The sequence below is a fragment of the Dermochelys coriacea genome, chromosome 3 (assembly GCF_009764565.3).
Source record: "Dermochelys coriacea isolate rDerCor1 chromosome 3, rDerCor1.pri.v4, whole genome shotgun sequence".
In the NCBI taxonomy this organism is placed as follows: Eukaryota; Metazoa; Chordata; order Testudines; family Dermochelyidae; genus Dermochelys; species Dermochelys coriacea.
In genome coordinates, this window is record NC_050070.1 from 103,327,181 (window position 1) to 103,345,827 (window position 18,647).

Genomic DNA, 18,647 nt, shown 5'->3' on the forward strand with positions numbered 1-18,647 from the left:
CATGAAGAGTGTGTGGCAGGAAGAAATATCTCAGTGCTGAGTGTAACGTCTGATGCTTAGAATGAAAAAAGTCACAACCAGTCAAAGCAAGTGCGGGTGTTTTGGTTTATCTGTGGTTTAGTTTGTTTTTGTGAGCGTACATGTAGTGCAATGGCACACTTCAAAGTCCATTCATTGACTTCAGTGTGCTTGGGCTCAGACCCTAACAGAACTAGTGATGTGACCTCCCAGAGACTTTAATAGATGGAAGCCACAGAATGATAGCTGATCAAGATGAACAAAAAATAAATACTCTATCCTTAGGAGCTACAACCTGTCATTTTTGCATCTATTTCAATCTAGAATTGCACAGGTCTACATTTTAAATAGTCCTAGAACAAAACAATAGACACAGTTACCCATGGAGTCAAGTGGATGAGGGAATGACTAATGAGTTTGATGTTACCAACATTTCAACTATGACAGGAGCAACCCACAATTCATTACTTCAGAGGGCCTTGAATTGGGTCCTTAGTGATTTCAAGCTATTCTAGAGGAGCTCCTGGACAAAGCTGATGCCCTGGTCTCCCATAGGAGAACTAGAATCATGGCACAGGGAGCTCAAAAAGGAAGGGGAAAGCTACTTCCTTTAAACACATTTTTCCTGCAGTTATAAAATGGTGCTTGATTTTTAGTAGCTGGGGATCTGGCCTGAAAGTGGGGGGAGGCATTTCCCCAGAATATCAAAAATAAAATGAACAGTGCATTCCACAAGTTGATGCTAAAGATGGACAAGCCAGTGCTACAGGGAGAAGCAGTTTGTACTGGAGGAGCAATAGAGTGATGGGGAAGTGGTACATACATGAGGTACAGCAACAAGTCTAGAGAGAAGAGAATGATCCCAGCTAAGCTGAATAAAGAGAGCAATACTGAGCCTTGGGGGGGAAGTCCTAATCTGAGGCCAGGAGAAGCAATGCACATTAACCAAAGGAATCCGACATTTTTCAGATACATTGCTGCAGGATGAATGTGTGGGATACTCTGAAGAAAGGATCAGGAGTCATGGTGCAGTAAAACAGCTCAAGGAAGGTATCTGCCTAGCGTTCAGTTAAAGACTGGACTGAATGCAAGAGGTAAACAGAAATGTTGTATATCAAGAAAGGATATGCCCACCTCTAGATCACTATGTTCTATATGCCTTGCACTGGTAGCAAGAGATTGAAAGAGAGACAGGTGTAAAGAGAGTTTGCAGAGACTAGGATTATCTTGCCACCAGAAGAGCAGAGTTCGGAGCATTTGATTGAGGTACTCAGAATTGTGAAGGTCCTCAATTCCAGTCTGCAGGGATCATTTCTCGGGGCAAGGAGGTAGTTCAGTCTCCCTGCTCATGTCAATTTCTAGCCTCTCTTTCTTAAAACTGCTGAAAATGGTGCTATTACACTCACAGACTTTAAGGCCAGAAGGACCATCATGATCATCTAGTCTGACCTCCTACACATCGCAGGTCACAGAACCTCATTCACTCACTCCTACAATAGACCCCCTAACCTCTGGCTGAGTTACTGAAGTTCTCAAATCATGATTTAAAGACTTCAAATTACAAAGAATCCACCATTTACACTAGTTTAAATCTGCAAGTGATCCGTCCTGCAGAGGAAGGCGAAATCCCCCAGGATCTCTGCCAATCTAACCTGGGGGACAATTCTTTCCCAACCCCAAATATGGTGATCATTTAGACCCTGAGCATATGGGCAAGACTCACCAGCCAGACACCTGGGAAAGAATTCTCTGTAGTAACTCAGAACCCTCCCCATTTAGTGTCTCATCACTGGCCATTGAAGATATTTGCTACTAGCCATTGTAAGCAGTCTCACGTGCCACATGCCATTGTAAGCAGTCTCATCAGACCATCCCCTCCATAAACTTATCAAGCTGAGTCTTGAAGCCAGTTAGGTTTTTTGCCCCCCACTGCTCCCCTTGGAAGGCTGTTCCAGAACTTCACTCCTCTGATGGTTAGAAACCTGCACCTAATTTTTAAAACTCGTTGATGTACAGTTTATATCCATTTGATCTTGTAGCCACATTGGTGCTTAACTTAAATGACTCCTCTCCCTCCCTAGTATTCATTTCCCTGATGTATTTATAGAGAGCCATAATATCTCCCCTCAGACTTCCTTTGGATAGGCTAAACAAGCCAAGCTCTTCGAGTCTCCTCGCATAAGGTAGGTTTTCCTATCCTCAGATCATCCTAGTACCCCTTCTCTATACCTCTTCCACATGGTATTCATCTCTCAAACATGGGAGACCAGAAGTGCAAACACTATTCCCGATGAGGTCTCACCAGTGCCTTGTATAACAGTACTAACACTCCCTGTCTCTACTGGAAATATCTTGCCTGGTGCATCCTAGGACTGCATTAGCCTTTTTCACAGCTGCATCCACTTGGCAGCTCATAGTCATCCTGTGATTCAACCAATATACCCGAGTTTTTCTCCTCCTCTGTCACTTCCAACTGATATATCCACAGCTTACAGCAAAAATTCTTGTTGTTAGTCCCTAAATGCATGACCTTGCAGTTTGAACTATTCAATTCCATCCCATTTCTATTACTCTAGTTTAGAAGGTTATCCAGATCTTCTTTTATGATATTTTGATCCTCCTCCATATTGCCAGTACCTCCCAGCTTTGTATCAGCCGCAAATTGTATTAGCGCTCTCCACTTTTTGTGCCAAGGTCAGTAATAAAAATATTAAATAAGACTGGTCCCAAGACAGAGCCCTGAAGAACTGTACTAGTAACCTCCCTCCCCCCTGACAATTCACCTTTCAGGATGACCCATTGTAGTCTTCCCTTTAACCAGTTTCTTATCTACCTTTCATTTCTCATATTAATCCTCATCTTCTCCAATTTAACTATTAATTTCCCATGTGGAACTATATCAAATGCCTTACTGAAATCCAGATAGATTAGATCTACTGCATTTCCTTTGTCTAAAAAAAAAAAAAAAAAAAAAAAAAAATCAGTTATCTTCTCAAAGAAGGAGATCAGGTCAGTCTGAGGCATGATCTACCTTCTGTAAAACCATGTTGTATTTTATCCCAACTACTGTTAGCCTCTATGTCCTTAACTACTTTCTCTTTCAAAATTTGTTCTAAGATCTATTGCTGATGGTGCATTTTATAAGAAGTCAACAAGATATACACGTTTAAAAAAAAACACACACGCATCTCATCTTGTACTTCCCCACATTTTGTCCATCACCTTTAGATATTCTTAGACTGTTACTTAGATCATCCCTGCTCCTATCCCACTGGCCACATTCAGATGCTACCTTTATTAATGCCTGCAGTTTTAAAACATTTATTTTTATTTGTGTTTGTTACAGCTGACTATTGGAATGTATGTTACACTTCTTCTTGAGCCAATACTAGTTGGTAATTAACATGAAACCTCAGGGGCAGCTGAGCCTTACTGTGCACTCATTTGAAAGAAAAAAAGGGGAACAAAAAATAGTCCACAACTGAAATTCAGGAGCTGGTAAGTTTTACTCAGAGTTTGCAAGCTACCGATTTGTCAAAAATGATCCCATTTTCAACAGCAGCTGCAGGTCCGTAATATGTCAAATGTTCAGCACATAAAGCAGATCACTCTGAGGGACAATGGCTCTAAAGTAATTAATTGAGGAGGAATAAACTCTGCATCTTCACACTTTGAGCTGAACTGTGGCTTTGTCACAAGCCCCAAGTATCATTCCTCTCATTCCTTGTTATTTAACATTTATATTGCAGTAGTGCCTGAAGGCCAAGTAAAGGAAAGTGTACTGTTGCCCGGCCCTAGGAGCAGACAAGGAACCAGATTCCAGCCTCCCAGTTTCCCCCTGCTCCAGGGAAGAAGCAACCTGCCCTCACCTCATTCTTGGTGCAGATTACTTCCCCCACCACGCTGGCACAGCTACACTTGCCAGCATATGGCAGGTGAGGGGGGAACAGAGCCAAGGTCCTACCCATGCCCAGCTACTTGCATTAAGAGGGGAAGTAGGAGCTTGATGCAGGTTTTTACAATGTGGGTACCACACCCAGGGGAAGCTGTTTGCACCCCTCTTGTTTTACTGAGCAAGCGTGCAGTTAATTAAGCCCACCTTATTCTGAACATAGCCCTATTGGCTTCAATGGGTTACGGTACTGCTCAACAATAAAATGGCAGATATGAGCTCTTGAAAAGCCAGGCATTTGTCAATCCCAGAAGTGCCTTAAAATGTTTCTGAAAATCCAATCTCTTGTTTTGATCCTTGCATTTAGCTTGAGAACACAATTCCTCATTTCAGCCCAGTGCAACTTTTTTTAAAATTTTTTTTAACAGCTGAGCCATGTCACCCTAAAATTAGGAGGGTATTTATAATGGAAAGGCTGACTCAACCTTAACACCAATAACAAGGAAAACACATTATAATGAAACAACAAATCACAGCTTTGACAGTAATGAGGCGCTTGCTTAGACATTTATCTGTCCTTTTCCAGGGCAGTAATTTTATGGTTGAAAAAGCTTGTTTTTAAAGTTTATGTCCAGGAAGAGGTTGCCAAGGCCTGGCCGAAATTACCTCATTTAGCAGATGGTAAAAATGTACATAATTAACACATTCATTTTCCTTTCTTAAAAGCTGGTAAATGAACCTTATAAGAATTTCTTCCTGAAAGCTGAATTTATTAGCTAGGAACAAAATACAGTTCCTTTGCCAACTCTGTTTCTGGAAGATTATATCCTATGTTCCCTCCACTTTTAAATTGTTTTCCACTAAGACAGAGTATTGAAAAAGTTTTAGGTGGCTCCGTACAGATCCATGAAAGTCTTCAGAGTGGAGGCCACCTCCCTTTCACTCAGCAGGTTTTCGTGATAAAGATTCCTCTTCTTGCTGCTCTTTGACATACAGAAGAGCTGACAAGTCTGTCACTTGGTCTCCGAAAATGGCTTTAAATCCATCAGCTCTCTAGTACCTAATAAAATCACATGTTTACAATGTTAAAGGAAATCAGGTGTTTTAATGTTAAATGGAAAAAAAAACATTTATGTACTGTTATAATAATGCCCTTTGCCTGGCCTTTCTCAGGCTATCCATCATTGCAGAAACCTCCTTATGAGATACTGTGGGGTCCACATGCTGGAATGTTGTGCAATAAGCCAGAATTAACCATAAATAATGCATCTGAACTGACACCCTTGGTGCTGGCAGACATGGCAATAGGGCAGAGAGAGAAATAGCCCTTCCCCAACCACCTGCTGTCAGGGAGTAGAGGAGACTTGCTGACTGATGAGTACAGCAGAGTGCATTGCACAGAGTAAGGCCCTATCTATAATGAGATTAGAGCTTGTTTGGAAACCTGGGCTCCTAACAGCCTCGTCTCTGTCCACTCACTGGTCAAATGTGTGGGAACATGATCCTTGGGCAAGACTTTCAAAGCCACCTAAGATTTAGATGCTTAACTCCCATTAAAGATTCAGGTTTCAGAGTAGCAGCCGTGTTAGTCTGTATTCGCAAAAAGAAAAGGAGTACCCGTGGCACCTTAGAGACTAACAAATTTATTAGAGCATAAGCTTTCGTGAGCTACAGCTCACTTCATAGGATGCAAGTGAGCTGTAGCTCACGAAAGCTTATGCTCTAATAAATTTATTAAAGATTCAGTTTCCAAGGAGCCTAAGGGAGTTAGATGCCTGACTCCTAGCAACTGTTAATGGGAGTTGGGCACCTCACTCCATTAGGTCCCTTTGAAAATCACAACTGGAATCAGGGGCAACTGTGGGTAAAATCATGTCCTGAGCGAAGTCAGTGGGTGTCTTGCCATTCACTTCAACTGTGTCAAGGTTTCATCTTATGTGTCTAAATCCCCCAGATGGCTCTGAACATATCAATACATGTTTTTAACATGGTTTTCAAACAACTCCTTTCTCAGTGTAGCTGTGGCCTAGCAATGCCCTGTTAAAACACTGGAGTGGGATATGTTTCTACATTAGCCACCACTCCTTGTTTAATTCCTTAACCTAACCCCCACCCAAACCCTAAAATATATGACTATCCATTATTCACTTCAAACACAGGGAGACGACCTCTCAAAAGGCTACCAGCTGTGGCACACTACAAGAAAGCCTTCTCATGGCATGTTTACTAAACATTTGGCCTCTCCCAACCTTAGGTCTGGAAGGTGAATTCTCATCATGGTTATTCTCACAAATCCTGTTAACATGCAGCCAGAAACTGAATGGTAAACATTTAATAAGGAGAATTACCACTCTCTTCTGCGCTCATTCTTTCCCTCTCTGTTAAATAATCTTACATAGAACGGAAAACCTTCAGCTGCCTGTAAATTGAAGCCGGTCATGTAATTCCCTGACCAAGATGCTCTTAATTCTGTGATGTTTCCATAGTCCATTGGCCAAGAAAAACAGCAATGGAGGAGAGGGAGTTTTTCACTGTCTATCTTAGGTGTGTACATGGCTCCAGTATCATAGGATCTGAGGATATCAATTCTTTAACCTCAGATGTGTTACAGGGATGTTGTGAGGCTAGAGAGGTGCTATTATCCCCATTTTACAGATGGGGAACTGAGGCACAGAGAGACTAAGGGCTGGATTTACAGAAGCGCTTAGGTGCCTGATTGACACTTTAGACACTTAAATCTGGGAATCAGGCTCCACTGGGATTCACATAACCCCTGTTTAGCTATATCTGAATGCTATAGGTGCCTAAACTCATTTGGTGCCTTCATTTTTGCAGATCCCTAAAGTCCTATGTTTCTGCCTCTGAGCATGTGCATTGCAGCCCACGCCTGGTGTCTGGACACCTAAGCTCCTGAGTTCTTGCACAAACCAGAAGAAGTTAGGTGTTCCTTTGTCTAACTTTTCTGTGGGGCCTGATCCAGTAAACATGCTCAGTTCTCACCTATTAGATTGGGCCCCCATAGATGAGTTTACACAGAACGGCCAGGCAGGGAGGAGCTATTAGTTTGTAATCTTTAGCCAAGTGGCTAAGGTACCCACCTGGTATGTGGGAACCCCCAATTTGAATCCCTTCTTGGGTGGAGGTGAAACTCGAACAGGGAATTGAAGCTGCCTAGGTATGTGCCCTACTCACTGAGCTATGGGATTGTCTGGGGTGGGCTCCCTTGGTCTCTCCTGTTGAAAGTGCTCCACTGTGGATAAATAATTTAAAAATTCACTGGAGCAGGGGAACATAAGAACAGCCATACTGGGTCAGACCAATGGTTCATCTAGCCCCGTATCCTGTTTTCTGACTGTGGCCAGTGCCATGTGTTTCAGAGGGAATGAACAGAACAGGGCAATTTATCAAATTCCCCATCATCCAATCTCCATTTCTGGCACACAGTGGTTTAGGGACATCCAGTTATACTTTTGGCCTTCACAACATCCCCTGGCAATGAGTTCCACAGGTTGACCGGATCCTGGGTCTCCCATATGAATACTCTAACAAGCAAGCTACAGAATCATTGGCATACAGTCATGCTTTTTCCCCCGCTTTGGTCCTATGATTAACTCATTACTTATCCACAGTGCATCGACATTGGGCCAGAGAGAAGGCAAGAAATGAAATGGTTTTGCTCAAGTCCTTTTTGCATTACTGTAGGAAATAGGAGCCACAACTTGCCTTGGGATCTTCCTGTTGCAATCCAGGGGGAAGTATGTTAGGGGGAAAGGCGCACATGGTATAAGAGCCTAAACAAAATTAAATAGAAAAAAAATGGTCCTTTTTGTTAGAGGGACTTGCAGAGAAGACCCTCCTCTCTCTTACACGGATGCCTCTAACACCATCCTTCCTGCTCCAGACTCCACAGAGTTGCACATAAGGGTAGAGAGGAACACTAGATTGGCCCCTCCACTCTTGCTCCCAGCCTCAGAGATGCATCCATTGTGCATATTCCAGGCTTGTGGACCTTGGACAACAGAACTTCATGCAATTCTTTCTTGTAACTTCTTTCTTCATGCAATCCACCTTGCTGCCAGGTTTTCTCTGCCTATGCTGACATTTCAAATCTAATCTGAGGAGTCTTTCAGCAGACTTGTCAGTCTCTGCTGGGTCTAAGCTGGTGTCTTCATTTCCTAAATCCTTATTAGCTTCTATGTGTGAAAGATGCTCCAGCCTGCGTTGCATGACTAACATGCTAGAAAAGCCCGATGGGTGTGAGATTTGAAGAAACAGAAAATGTCAGATAAGATCCTACTATGGATTTGTGAAGATATCAGCAAAGACCTTAGTTCAGTTCCGCCTCCCAAATTATCCAAAGCTTCAAAAATCATCCTTATTATATACCTCCTTGGAGACAGCATTGGTACTTAACTTCCTTGTGTTGGCCAAATATGTCTTGTTTTAAAGTCCCTCTGTCCTTGATTGGGCAACACAGCTGTTAGGGCCTGAGCTGGACCTGCTAACTGAATTATATAGAACTTTCTTTTGGCATCCTTAGCTGTTTTGAGGAAGCTAAGACAGTTATTTTTAAATGGCACTCCCATGTCCTGGGTATCTCTGGCCAACGTTTTCAAACTATGATGACTAAGGATAGCTTCCCAATTCCATATTTAGCCATAAAAGTGATCTGAGTTTCAAAAGTGCTGATCATTCACAAATCCCACCAAATGCAGCAGGAGCTTAGCACTTTTGAAAATCAGGCCACTTTATTCAGGAGCCTAACTTCAGACTCCCAGGTTTGAAAATTTAGTACACGGTTTTCTACCTCTCTGCTTATAAACAATTTACTTCCGCTGATGTTTTGTGTGAAATTATTTTCTGATGCAAGATAAACCCACATTCAAACAAATTGCAGGTACATTCAAAAATGTTAGGTGGACTGGAGACATAGGAATTTTTAACATCCCTTGAACTCCAGCCTTCCGCTTTTGATTTTACTACATAAAACATTAATGTAATCAGACATCCCCTTGCAGAGGATTCTCTATCCATCATGGATGTGCACCTAGTGGGAGCTTTAAAAACCAGGTTACCTGATGTAACAGAGCAAACTGCCCCTGAAGAAATAAAAAGGCTCTCTCACTAAAAAATTTTTGTGTTTGCTGATGTAGATACCTTCTGCAAAGAAGACATTAGTTTTAGTCAGATAGAAGCTTAGGTGGGTAACCATTTTTTTCTAACAGCTTAAAAGAACTGCACCACAATTAACAATAAGTGTTTCTCCAAAACCTAATTATCCATACACTTTAATTAATTAAACAGAACTTGTAAGGCTGTCTATTTGCACCACCAGGTGGCTCCCAATAATATTACAGGCTTGAGAGGGGCATACTGAAGAGGTTAACTCAGAAGAAAACCTATTCCTAAGAGAAGTCTAATTTGGAGACTAAGGAAGACACAGGGATAGAGAAACCAACTACAGATCGGTTCTCCCAACGCTCCTGCATTAAATTCAGTGTATTAAAATCATCACTAATATTCTTGTATTAAGCAATTGTTCCTCTAAAGGTGGCATCACCTCCAAAGTTCTAGAGTCATAGGCAAAGAAAAGGTCAGCAATTTTCACTTCGGGCTGGGAGATGCCATTTTTCCCGTGTGAATGAGCTGAGGAGTACAGCATTTTTACAGCCTCACATAGCACCATACGTGGCAGTGACACAGTACTGCATCTTCCCATGGAGAGGAACAGGAAACCACCAGTACTAACTTCTTGTTTTTCTATACCTTTTTCTTTTCTTATTCTGGGATGTCCTCCTTATGTTCATGTAGTGGTGCTATCCCCTTGCCTTCTGATGGCCAAAGCACACTAAGGAGGGAAGAATTATTGTTTTAATGGGTAAACAGAAAATGGGAACAAAATTTATGTGGAAAACTAATAGAAAAGTGTGTGTGGGGGGCGGGACTGGCTGACTGAAGCCAAAAGGGAGACTTATGACAGGGGCTAGAGCTCCCAAACAAAAATTGGGCTCTTAGCATAGGGTAACTGCTGGTATACAGAAATTAGTTGCACAAAAAGGAAGCTTACAAGAAGTGGAAACTTGGACAGATAACTAGGGAGAAGTATAAAGATATTGCTTGAGCATGCAGGGTGTAATCAGGAAGACCAAAGCACAACTGGAGTTGCAGCTAGCAAGGCGTGTAAAGGGTAAAAAGAAGAGTTTCTACAGGTATGTTAGCAACAAGGTGGTGGTCAGGGAAAGTGTGGGACCCTTACTGAATGGGGGAGGCAACCTAGTGACAGCTGATGTGGAAAAAGCTGAAGTACTCAATGCTTTTTTTTTTGCGCCTTGGCCTTCACAGACAAGATCAGCTCCCAGATTGCTGCATTGGGCAGCACTGTATGGGGAGGAAGTGAGCAGCCCTCAGTGGCGAAAGAACAGGTTAAGGACTTTTTAGAAAAGCTGGACATGCACAAGTCCATGGAGCTGGATGCAACACATCCGAGGGTGCTGAGGCAGTTGGCTGATGTGATTGCAGAGCCATTAGCCATTATCTTGAAAACTCATGGCAATCAGGGGAGGTCCCAGACAATTGGAAAAAGGCAAATATAGTGCCCATCTTTAAAAAAGGGAAAAAGAATTTTTTAGAAGGGAACTACACACAGGTCAGCCTCACCTCTGTCCCCGGAAAAATCATGGTGCAGGTCCTCAAAGAATCCATTTTGAAGCACTTGGAGGAGAGGAAAGTGATCAGGAACATTCAACATGGATTCACCAAGGGCAAGTCATGCCTGATCAACCTGATTGCCTTCTATGAGGAGATAACCGGCTCTGTGGATATGGGGAAAGCAGTGGACATGATTGATCTTGATTTTAGCATAGCTTTTGATACGGTCTCCCATAGTATTCTTGCCAGCAAATTAAAGTATGGATTGGATGAATGGACTATAAGATAGATAGAAAGCTGTCTAGATTGTCAGGCTCAACGGGTAGTGATCAACAGCTCGATGTCTAGTTGGCAGCCAGTATGAAGTGGAGTGCCCCAGGGGTCTGTCCTGGGGTCAATTTTGTTCAACATCTTCATTAATGATCTGGATGATGGAATAGATTGCACCCTCAGCAAGTTCGCAGAGGATACTTAGCTGGGAGGAGAGATAGATACCATGTAGGGTAGGGATAGGGTCCAGACTGACCTAGACAAATTGGAGAATTGGGCCAAAAGAAATCTGATTAGATTCAACAAAGACAAATGCAGAGTCCTGCACTTAGGACGGAAGAATCCCATGCACTGCTACAGGCTGGGGACCGACGGGCTAAGCGGCAGTTCTGCAGAAAAGGACATGGGGATTACAGTGGATGAGAGTCAACAGTGTGCCCTTGTTGCCAAGAAGGCTAATGGCATATTGAGCTGCATTAGAAGAAGCATTGCCAGCAGAACGAGGGAAGTGATTATTCCCCTCTCCAGCACTGGTGGTGGATTATTCCCCTCTCCCTTATCCAGCACTGGTGAGGCCACATCTGGAGTATTGCATCCAGTTTTCGGCCCCCCACTACAGAAAGAATGGGAAAATTGGAGAGAGTTCTGCAGAGGGCAACAAAAATGATTAGGAGACTTATGAGGATAGGCTGAGGGAACTGGACTTTTTTAGTATTCAGAAAAGAAGGGGGGGTACAGCTATCTGAAGGGGGGTTCCAAAGAGGATGGAGCTAGGCTGTTCTCAGTGGTGGCTGATGACAGAACAAGGAGCAATGGTCTCAAGTTGCGGGGGAGGTCAAGGTTGGATATTAGCAAAAAGTATTTCTCTAGGAGGGTGGTGAAGCTGTGGAATGGGTTACCTAGGGAGGTGGTGGAATCTCCATTCTTAGAGGTTTTTAAGGCCCAGCTTGACAACGCCATGGCTGGGATGATTTAGTTGGGGTTGGACTAGATGACCTCCTGAGGTCTCTTCCAACCCTAATCTTCTATGATCCTAATTTGTATATGGTGAGTCAACTCATTTTGATAGAGCCTTATTTTTTGATACAAATGAGTCTGCTGATTGCTCTCCCTCTTTACACACTAAACCAGCAGGATACTTCAACACACAGTTCTATGCGACATCTTCACCAGGCAGCCAGTCACCAGGGCTACGTTCATCCCTCTTCAGCATTCCACATTTGTGCCAAGTCACAAGTCTTGCATGTATTCTTGAGCCCGCAGATCTCTCAGCTGGTGGCACTTAGATACAGAGATGCCAAACTACTGAACACTTGATGCTCAAACTCACAAATGCAGTACCAAAACTGCTATATGGTGATTCAACAAAGCTACAGATCAAATAACCTGAATATAGGGAAAGGCCACAGGAAACTTCAGCAACAGTCTCTGTTAGGCTGTTTTATCACAAAGAATAGTTTATAATTGTAAAATATTTTCCATATTCTCAAAGCACATCAGCTGAAAATGTTTTGCTGCTCAGTTTGCCCCTATGGTAGCAAATTCAGTTTCAATGAGGCTTTTGACTACTGGTGCACATTTATTCAGAGGTATTCCCACTGTTGATTTTAAGATGACAATGAATAGAGCAAGCCTGACTAGATCATTACTACTTCTTTCACCACCAGGAATTGTTAGAACTGAGTGTGAGAAATAAAATCAACGTGTTGACATTTGCTCTGTCAATAATGGCAAACTGAGTAATGGAATGTACAGACTATGGAAGCTGATGATGGTTTATATAAAATTCTTTCCTGATTTTTGCATCTAATCCAGGTATTCTCATTCCCCCCCCCCAATGAGTGGGCTACACCCTAACACAGATTCTCTCATTGGCCAGCCCACCTTCTTTCTGTGAGTACAGACTATATCCCATTCTGTTTCTAATCCACAATATCCTGACAGCAGTTGCTTACTTAGAAAAGGACCACTGGGGAAGAATTTGGTGTATTTTTAGCTTCTTTTAATGTAATCAAGCAGCTTGAAACAAAGAGGAGAACTAGAATTGTGTGACCAACCTGCTCTCTACAAACCATCAGCAAGGGCTCAGAGGGTCATCAATGAGATCTGCTGATCTAATCTATTGCCTGTTTAATTACAATGTGTTTTCTTATAGTAATTCAAACTGTCTCTTCAGGTGGAATATGGACTATTCATATTTCCTTTTTCTCTCCAAATACTCTGTTATTCTTATAAACCCATAGGAACTGCTATATCAACTGTCCATCTAGGCAGATATTCAATTTCTGAGGAGGGACAAAGTCAGACACGTCAGGGGAAAGAGGATAGTTTTGTAGTTAAAGCTCAGAGTCCTGAGAACTAGGTAGCACTGTCACCTCTGATACAGTCAAATTACCTTTGTTCAAAATTCACAACTAATTTGGGGTTCCTCTGTTTTTAGATGTTCACCATTAGAACAAGAGAGTCTGGTATTTTATATTTGATTACAATAAAAAGAAGTCTTTGTTGTCCTTGTGCAAAGAAATATTTATTAACTAATAGGGCAGATAGGAAAATACAAAATTTACCAAAGCCAAAAATCATGTTCATGATGAGCATGTTATAGTCCGATATACAAATTATGCCTTCATTAAATGCATGTAAACTCACTGCAGTCAGTGGATTTCCATGAATGTAACAGAAGAGAGAATTTGATCTACTAAAGATGAAATCCTGGCCTATCTCATGGGGGGGGGGCAGGTAGGAAAAGGGACACAAAAGTTCCTTCACTTCTGATGGTTTACACAGATACAAGGGTCTGGACTGTTGTGAACCCAGCTAACATGTCTACAGATGTTCTATGGTCCAAAAGAGCCATAGTGAGCTTGCATGGGCTGGAGGCCCCAGCCCACCTACAAAGCAGTAGGTGCCAGAAGAACTTTATGCTACTTCCTCCTAGAGCAACAGTAAGGTATTATACAGCATTCATAGCCATGGCTTCCCTCCCCTGTACTGCCAGGAAGGCTTGGAGATCCTCCTTTCAGCGTGCTACATACTCCTAAAGGTAGGATTTTGTGCTAACATCTAACGATTTACAGGGTTCTCTTGAAAAAAAAGAAAAGGAGTACTTGTGGCACCTTAGAAACTAACAAATTTATTTGAGCGCAAGCTTTTGTGAGCCACAGCTTACTGCATCAGATGCATGAAATCTACTGGGTATTTTGCTCACTGGTTAACAATCTCATATGTTATTGCTCTGTCATCCATGGATTTTGTCTGTCTGTAACTATTGAATGCATGCCTGTTAGCACATTTCTTTTCTTTCCTCCAAAAACTATTGCTTTTAATGGAAATGGGTACCATATGTTTTATAAGAACACACAAATTGCCATACCAGATCAGATAAATTGTCAGTCTAGTCCAGTCTCTGATTATGGCCAGCACCAACTGCTTTGGATGAAGGTGAAGAATCTCCATAAAGGATAAACTATGCAAGACCACATCTATGGGAGAATTTTCTTCCCATCCTGAGGCAGTCACTGGTTGGCGTATGTCCTGAAACATAAGGTTGCCAACCCTTATAAATTACTATCTGAGCCAATGTAACTGATGATATTTTTATTACACATATAAAACGTAATCCTTTTTCAAATCCTACTGAGCTCTTTGCCTGAATAATATCATGTGGCTCTGAGAGCCAAAGGTTAACTACTCATTGGCTGCAAATGTATTCCTTTTTATCAGTTATAAATTTGTTCTTTTTTTATTTCTTTTGGTGTCCACTTGGTCCTGCACAATATTATGGGAAAGGACAAGGTAAATAGGAGCGCTTAATTGACCTTTTTATCATTCATTTTCTCTACCTCTATCATGCCTCTCTTGGTCAATGCCACTGTAAACTAAACAGTCCTAGGGACTGATGTGATTTGTCTTAGCGCCACTGATTTCAATAAAAGAAAAGGAGTACTTGTGGCACCTTAGAGACTAACAAATTTATTAGAGCATAAGCTTTCGTGAGCTACAGCTCACTTCATCGGATGCATTTGGTGGAAAAAACAGAGGAGAGATTTATATACACACACACAGAGAACATGAAACAATGGGTTTATCATACACACTGTAAGGAGAGTGATCACTTAAGATAAGCCATCACCAACAGCAGGGGGGGAAGGAGGAAAACCTTTCATGGTGACAAGCAGGTAGGCTAATTCCAGCAGTTAACAAGAATATCAGAGGAACAGTGGGGGGTGGGGTGGGAGGGAGAAATACCATGGGGAAATAGTTTTACTTTGTGTAATGACTCATCCATTCCCAGTCTCTATTCAAGCCTAAGTTAATTGTATCCAGTTTGCAAATTAATTCCAATTCAGCAGTCTCTCGTTGGAGTCTGTTTTTGAAGCTTTTTTGTTGAAGTATAGCCACTCTTAGGTCTGTGATCGAGTGACCAGAGAGATTGAAGTGTTCTCCAACTGGTTTTTGAATGTTATAATTCTTGACATCTGATTTGTGTCCATTCATTCTTTTACGTAGAGACTGTCCAGTTTGGCCAATGTACATGGCAGAGGGGCATTGCTGGCACATGATGGCATATATCACATTGGTAGATGCGCAGGTGAACGAGCCTCTGATAGTGTGGCTGATGTGATTAGGCCCTATGATGGTATCCCCTGAATAGATATGTGGACAGAGTTGGCAACGGGCTTTGTTGCAAGGATAGGTTCCTGGGTTAGTGGTTCTGTTGTGTGGTGTGTGGTTGCTGGTGAGTATTTGCTTCAGATTGGGGGGCTGTCTGTAAGCAAGGACTGGTCTGTCTCCCAAGATCTGAGAGAGCGATGGCTCGTCCTTCAGGATAGGTTGTAGATCCTTGATGATGCGTTGGAGGGGTTTTAGTTGGGGGCTGAAGGTGATGGCTAGTGGCGTTCTGTTGTTTTCTTTGTTGGGCCTGTCCTGTAGTAGGTGACTTCTGGGTACTCTTCTGGCTCTGTCAATCTGTTTCTTCACTTCAGCAGGTGGGTACTGTAGTTGTAGGAATGTATGATAGAGATCTTGTAGGTGTTTGTCTCTGTCTGAGGGGTTGGAGCAAATGCGGTTATATCGTAGCGCTTGGCTGTAGACAATGGATCGAGTGGTATGATCTACTACAGGACAGGCCCAACAAAGAAAACAACAGAACGCCACTAGCCATCACCTTCAGCCCCCAACTAAAACCCCTCCAACGCATCATCAAGGATCTACAACCTATCCTGAAGGACGAGCCATCGCTCTCTCAGATCTTGGGAGACAGACCAGTCCTTGCTTACAGACAGCCCCCCAATCTGAAGCAAATACTCACCAGCAACCACACACCACACAACAGAACCACTAACCCAGGAACCTATCCTTGCAACAAAGCCCGTTGCCAACTCTGTCCACATATCTATTCAGGGGATACCATCATAGGGCCTAATCACATCAGCCACACTATCAGAGGCTCGTTCACCTGCGCATCTACCAATGTGATATATGCCATCATGTGCCAGCAATGCCCCTCTGCCATGTACATTGGCCAAACTGGACAGTCTCTACGTAAAAGAATGAATGGACACAAATCAGATGTCAAGAATTATAACATTCAAAAACCAGTTGGAGAACACTTCAATCTGTCTGGTCACTCGATCACAGACCTAAGAGTGGCTATACTTCAACAAAAAAGCTTCAAAAACAGACTCCAACGAGAGACTGCTGAATTGGAATTAATTTGCAAACTGGATACAATTAACTTAGGCTTGAATAGAGACTGGGAATGGATGAGTCATTACACAAAGTAAAACTATTTCCCCATGGTATTTCTCCCTCCCACCCCACCCCCCACTGTTCCTCTGATATTCTTGTTAACTGCTGGAATTAGCCTACCTGCTTGTCACCATGAAAGGTTTTCCTCCTTCCCCCCCCTGCTGTTGGTGATGGCTTATCTTAAGTGATCACTCTCCTTACAGTGTGTATGATAAACCCATTGTTTCATGTTCTCTGTGTGTGTGTATATAAATCTCTCCTCTGTTTTTTCCACCAAATGCATCCGATGAAGTGAGCTGTAGCTCACGAAAGCTTATGCTCTAATAAATTTGTTAGTCTCTAAGGTGCCACAAGTACTCCTTTTCTTTTTGCGAATACAGACTAACACGGCTGCTACTCTGAAACCACTGATTTCAATAGTTTGATTCAATTTACCCCAGCTGAGGATCTGCCTCCTAATCTTTTTAGTTTCTGCTCACATAGAAGATTCTCTGCCTTCCTAACCATTTCCATTGTCCTTCACATTATCAATTTGTACTATGTCCTCTGAGATGGTGTGGCCAACCACACACACATTCTCTCACGGTGCAAAGCACCACAGAGTCACATTACAACACAGTAAAACACAAACACATAAGAGTCATTGGCCGGCAATCTTCCTCCGAGTTTTGCACGTGTCACAGAGCCTTAAGAAGCATGCCATACTGCACCTCACCCAGACACATCACTGAACTACACTCATGGTGGGTGTTTCCTGCCCCTGGCACCAGTCCCCGCAAATCTTGCTTCAACAATCTTCCTTTGCTCATTCTACCCACACGACTCATGAACTCAGGTTTTTCTGATCTCGATAACAGGTATCACTTTGGTCAGGCTGTAAATGTGGGCAATTACCTACTCCTAAGTCATGCGAGAAGTATAGTTAAGGCACAACAATTGTCTATAGCATCTCCATTGGAAGGCAGGAAGCCTCAATGTCCTGTTTCCTTAAAGTCCATGTTTCACATGCATGTTGCAAGATGCTAAAGACAAGAGACTGCAGCAATTTCGTTTTACAGTTCCTGGTAATGCTTTTGCTTCCCCAAATGTGGCTGAGTGTCGCTAAAGCAGTCGTGCTATGTCAGATCTCTATGTGATATTTAGAGCCCTTTGTAGTCATACGACCAGGTATTTAAAGTGCTCAATACACTCCATGCCTCCTCAGATTGGAAAGAAATATCTTCACCTTATCAACACACTTCGTTGTCACCATTGTCCGTGTGTCATATCTTTTGATCTAACTTCTCTGCTTCCACCGCTTCTCTTTCTAGCATTTTTTGCACTTTTTCTTGGTACAATCCAATCAGGTTCTCATTGAAGAAGTACAGATGACTAATTTTTCATCCACTGACAGGCAGACCCTGTTGTAAGTTTCCACCAGTATCTCCTTAAGATTTTTTCACGAGAACAGTTGGGAATACCAAGCATCCGTCTGACACCTATCCTGAAGTCAAACCAACTATTTTGCTCATGCCTCACAAACACCTAAGCCATCACACTCCCACAGATTTTGTATCGGTGTTACTACATTTTCACCAACTCTGACCAGCCATAGGATTTCCCAAAGAGGTTTGTGCCACATGCTTTCAAACGCCTTAGCAAAATCCACAAAAAAAAAAAAAACCCAAGAACCACCTTTCAATCATTCTCCAGCACTTTCTCACATAGCACATGCAGTTTGAATATCTGCTCCACTGTACCTCTTTTGGGACTAAATCCAGCTTGTTCTTCAGACAAAGATCTCTATCTTGGGTGCAATTCTCTTCAGGATAATATGAAGCAGTAATTTGCTAACATGTTTCAATAATGAGATTGTGCACTAATTTCCACAAACATCCAAGTCCCCATTTTCATGAATAGGAACCATCGAGGCAACTAGTGGGAAGGACACAAAAAGGGGCACCAGCTAAAGGGGTGCATGTGACCCCCCCCCCAACTTGACTCCTCTCCGCCCCACTCCCCATGTGACCTCCCCCACAATTCCTCCCTGCCCCCAGCCCAGGGGCTCTGTGCTCTCCCCATCCCCTGC

The 18,647-nt window shown here is 42.6% G+C and overlaps 1 long non-coding RNA gene across 4 annotated transcripts in view; it reads right to left on the reverse strand.

Moving 5' to 3' along the window:
- Positions 1-3,099: 3,099 nt before the first annotated feature.
- Positions 3,100-18,647, reverse strand: part of LOC122459355 — a 58,774-nt gene continuing 43,226 nt past the window's right edge. Inside the window, exons 4-5 of one of the 4 annotated variants that reach the window (XR_006279977.1) lie at positions 9,036-9,067; positions 3,100-4,970 (exon numbers count right to left, since the gene is read on the reverse strand). This is a non-coding gene — a long non-coding RNA (uncharacterized LOC122459355). Of the gene's footprint in view, positions 4,971-5,068; positions 5,135-9,035; positions 9,068-18,647 lie in introns of those variants that run through there. The other 3 variants (XR_006279978.1, XR_006279976.1, XR_006279979.1) reach the window with 3 other exon arrangements.